The following is a 4950-nucleotide window of genomic DNA, read 5'->3' on the forward strand; positions in this document are numbered from 1 at the left end:
ATAAATAAGTAATAAGTGCTTTTTTAAAAAAAGGGGGGGGGGATATTAAAATAACATACAAAAATGGAAAAATGTATAAAATGATGCCAAATAACCCTATCCAACTTCAGTCTAAAAAATGGGCCTCGTCTGCCTGTGGGGGGAGGGAAGGACATAGGATGCATCTCCAACCTGGGAAGATTTAAAATAAATAAATAAATAATCAGATAATTAAAAATATAAATAAATAATTTAACAATAATACACAATTAAATTAGTTCAACGGGTGAATAAAAACATGCATAATATATTAAAATCACACGTGAAAGACAAGTATAAATATATGAACATGTAAAATATAAATAAATAAATAAATAAACATGTATATAATATAAGATAAATACCATGGTGGAGATGTAATGGGGGTGAGAGAAGGGACAAAGGGATGGCAGGCGAGGCTCCAATAAAAACAGATTCATAGAACCGTAGTTACATTCGTAACTTTCGTTTCTTTGAAAGTCCATTGTGAGATGCCAGTTTTTCACAAAATCCACCATGTTATTCTGAAAGATGAGGTTATTGTTTGTTACGTTTGCCCTGCAAACAGTGTGTCTTGATGAGCATTTTAATGCTTATAAAGTTGTGTGGACAAAAGAGGGACCTCATGTAGTTGTTGTGAAAGAGATTTTCTGTTACAAAGCATTTAATATACAAATGTCATACAGGTGTGATGACGCAAGTTAGTTTACTGTTTCCTATGGTTCTCACGGGAGTTCACGGGTAGGACCCAAACGCAAGACCACAGGAGACAGAGTCCGATGTAACAGATTTTATTTTGAAGGTGTGTGAAGGTGTGGAGCCCGTGGTCCGACACCGGAGGGCAGGTGGATTGACGGTGTGATGTCCCGTGGCTCGACACCGGAGGGTTTGCAGATCGACGGTGTGATGTCCCGTGGCTCGACACCGGCGAGTACGCAGATCGACCAGTACTCTACACCCGTAGCAGAGAGGAGAGAGATTAGTTCAGGAAGATACAACGGGGTTCAACTCACGGAACGTGGCGGAGGCTACCGAGGCAGAAGACAATACGGACTGACAACCCAGGCCTGCAAGACCAGGGTTGATATGCTGCCGGGTAAAGAGCCAGATTGTCCGCAGCTGTGCATCCATCAGGGCGGCGGCAATGGGAGGAGTCTGGAGGCAGGTCTGAGAAAACACCAAACACATGGCATAACAAAACAAACAGGGGAATGACAGACACATGGAGAGGAGATTGGGGGGGGGGGAAACAGAGGTAAACACACAATGGGTCAGACAGGGATCCTGACAATGATGTCATAGTGAAAAGGCCAAAATGTTATTTTACAGGTCCAAAATGTGTTCTGTAAAATATGTTTTGATATATTGCACATTTATTATACATATAATAAAGTGTGCTTTCGTAAATAAATACTGATATCTGATATATTTAACTTGTTGGGTTTAATGATAACCTTGCAGAGTAAGTTCTCACAGGTTTTAATCATAATTTAGTTCCATATATAGAGGGAAATTCAATTCTATACACAGTGAAATTTTGTTCTATAGAGAGACAGTTAGTTCTATATAGAGGGAAAGTTAGTTCTATATAGAGTAAAACATAATTTCATGTAGAGTAAAACATAATTCTAAATTGAGTAAAATGTTGGTAGAGTTGTTTTCATTTTATGCTACATAGAGTAAATTATCATCATGTAGAGTTAAATATAAAACACTGAATAGAGTAAAAAATACTCTCAATCGTTAACTCAAAGTCCACTCTGAGGCAAGAGTAGATTTTACTCTATTTAGACTAGGACCAAATGTTATTTCTAGAGTAAAAGTTTAAATTTGAGTCAAATTTACTCCGACAAATTTACTGTGAAATTTAGTTATATAAATCAGGTGTATAAATCAGTTGCATAAATCAGTAGTATAAATCAGTTGTATAAATAATCTTCTCCACATCCTTCACACAACCCCGTCTGGTGTTTTCTATCATTTTCAGTGTTTTGTTTAGTACACTATGGCCCAAATTATTTCCCACAATTTAAGCTTCTGCATTTTCCAAATGCAATAGTAATTTTCAAACGTATTGTTCGGTTCACAATGCATGCTGAACCGTGAGCCTCGTACCAAATGGTTCAATTTGAATATGTGTATTGTTACACCTCTCGAAACAAATAATAAGCGTAGCTGTGGCGTCATAATGAGGTTATTAGGAGGTGGTTCACCTGTAGTAGGACAGCACTGAAGGCCCAGCTATAAAATACACGGCCCGTCACTGCATAAGACAGACCGGACCCAAGGAGGAAGTGTAAATCAAGGTAAAAATTAATATTTGATGACTTTGTCAACATCATTTCATTTTTTCAAAAGGTGTACCCCATGTCACTGTTTTTGCTATTTGGTGCCTTCGTAAGTAACAGCGCGTGTCACTGATGCGGCCTCATGGATGCATCTGAGCTCAACAGCTTCCTGGTTGCCAGGGTTGAATAAAAGGCCTTTCAAATTCATCCGCTTGCTGCATTTGAAGACTTTGCGCGATGAGACTGCCTGAAGATAGGCTTGCAGAATTTGGAGTCTCTCTGCCGGAGTACTGTTCACGTTCGAGGAATTTATGCAGCTTCCTTGCACACTGCCGGAAAAATGTGTGATTGCTTTAAAAATGTTGAATTAGTGGACCAAAAATGAAGCATGGATTCTGCATAGTGCGGTAAGAAATGGTGCTTTGGTTCCAGCGGTGTAGCTGGAACCAGTGAGGCTCTAGAGTGAACATACTGCTCAACAAAAACACTCAAAAATCCTACCTGCTTAGCATGTACTTTTGGGGGTTGCACTGTAATATTAATTGTATCTCATAGCTGCAGGCACAACTGCCACATTTCATCCTCCAGTGGATTGAAGAGTAGGAGTCACTGCAGCAAATTTATGAGCTGAACTGTTCACTGGCCGCCTGCATTGTGGTTTATTGTTGACATCAGTCCCAGCATACTTAAAGGCAGGGCAAGATGATTTATCGAGAATATTTTCGCAACAAGGCAATTTAAAGTCGAAAATCCTTTTTGGTGGTGGACACGCAATTCAAATTCATCCATGTGACTAAGCAACAGTCAGACGAAGTGACGTAGTATTTAATATCCAAAAAGTCTGTTTATTGACGTGGATGGGTCCAACAAACACAGGACCATCAAGCACGAGACCAGTGTAAGACAGCGCATTGTGGTTTTATTGTCTTGTTGTGTAAACATTACGTTCGTGATGGTTTTTCGAAAACTAGTTGCGTGGTTTTATTGCGTAAACCTAACTTTTGTTTTTTAACGTCATGTTGTTCCGAACAACACAAAAGGTATGGAAAATTCATGTCCCTGTGCATGAAACCAGTAGATTGTATTTCGTGACTATTTCACCATCTCCGTGAGACTGTGTTGTTATAACAGAGTAGTGACTCTGTATTTAGTTGTTTATTCTACAGTTTGTGGTGAACACTAGATGGAGGCATCTCACCTCAGAATGGACACTGGTTGGGTGGTAATGGGCGGAGCCTGAGAGGGTACATAGAAACGCACCTGTACCTGTATGCCGGTTAATTAGTTTGGAAGTAAATCTCAGAGACTCCATACTCCTGTCTGTTCGTCTCATTTACACGCTTCCACAGTGGTGACCCCGACGTGATCTGAACAATGTCAGATAGTGAGGGTAACACAGCTGCTGTCGCTCCTGCCGTGTATGCAGCGACAGTCAAGTTGCCCGAGTTTTGGCAACATGACCCAGCCCCGTGGTTCCAACATATTGAGGCACAGTTTCACCTCCCCGGGATCAGGGTGGATGATACTAAATACTATCATGTGGTGGCGGCGTTGGATTCCTCCACTACTCGCCGGATGATGGGATTGCTGAGAGATCCACCTCCATTGGGGAAATACAACGCTCTCAAAACACAGCTGTTGCGCTTGTTTCAGCTATCTGACGAGGAGCGCGCAGATCGCCTGCTGTCACTCAACGGATTGGGGGACAGCAAACCTACTGAACTAATGGAGAATATGTTGGCACTGCTCAGTTCAGGTGACACCGCCTTTCTTTTTGTCCAACTGTTCCTACGGCAGCTCCCGATGCCGGTGCGCACGGCGTTGGCCACCTCGCCGTTTGTGCGCACCAAGGATTACCGTGGGCTGGCAGAGGAGGCAGACAGGATACTGCTGGCCTCTCGACAATATGTGGCTGCGGTGTCAGACCCCGAGCAAACTGTTGCTGCTGTGTCGGGCCGGTCGTTCGAGCGCAGGGATCAGGCGCAAAGAGAGGACAGCGGGCGGTGTTATTATCATCGCCGTTTTGGCTCCAAAGCAAAGCGCTGTATTCCACCATGTTGTTATGGCAACCAGGGAAACGCCAGAGCCGGCGCTCATTAGCGGCTATGAGCGGGAAAGGGATTAAAGTCCTCGTTCATAATTTGTGGAAATACACTTATTCGCTTTCTTACCCACAGTTTGATTAAAGATTGATACCACTATCGTGTGTTCGCTCTAGTTATGTAGCAAGAAACTGCAATGAATGTAAGTTAGCATAAAGAAAGGGGGGAAGAACTAACCTGACTCCTACCTCCACAGGTTCATCTTCCTTTAAATCAGGGGTGTCCAAACTTTTTTCACTGAGGGCCACATACAGAAAAATATACCAAGGGCTGGGCCACTCAGGTCCGATCGCCTCACCCCTAGTGTGTTAAAGTGAGCAAAATCAATCAAATTTGGTTCTCAATGTGCTTTTGTTCAGATTTAACAGAGATGTTTGCTCACGTATGTTGAGCCGAACAGACTCATTATTCAAATAGAAGGGAGTTGAGAACAGCTCGATGTCTCTCTCAATGAGAGAAACATATTGAAAGCCATGGCAGCTGGTGGAACATGTTCTAGGTAGGGCTGTGCCACATCCAATCAATTTCAGCAAACATCCCAG

The 4950-nt window shown here is 42.3% G+C and overlaps 1 long non-coding RNA gene across 1 annotated transcript in view; it reads right to left on the reverse strand.

Annotated features, from left to right (window-relative positions):
• Positions 1-558: 558 nt before the first annotated feature.
• Positions 559-4950, reverse strand: part of LOC306793808 — a 5553-nt gene continuing 1161 nt past the window's right edge. Inside the window, exons 2-3 of the long non-coding RNA XR_013772900.1 lie at positions 1051-1185; positions 559-970 (exon numbers count right to left, since the gene is read on the reverse strand). This is a non-coding gene — a long non-coding RNA (uncharacterized lncRNA). The remainder of the gene's footprint in view (positions 971-1050; positions 1186-4950) is intronic.

Source organism: Melanostigma gelatinosum (assembly GCF_949748355.1).
Source record: "Melanostigma gelatinosum genome assembly, chromosome: 20".
Taxonomy (NCBI): domain Eukaryota; kingdom Metazoa; phylum Chordata; class Actinopteri; order Perciformes; family Zoarcidae; genus Melanostigma; species Melanostigma gelatinosum.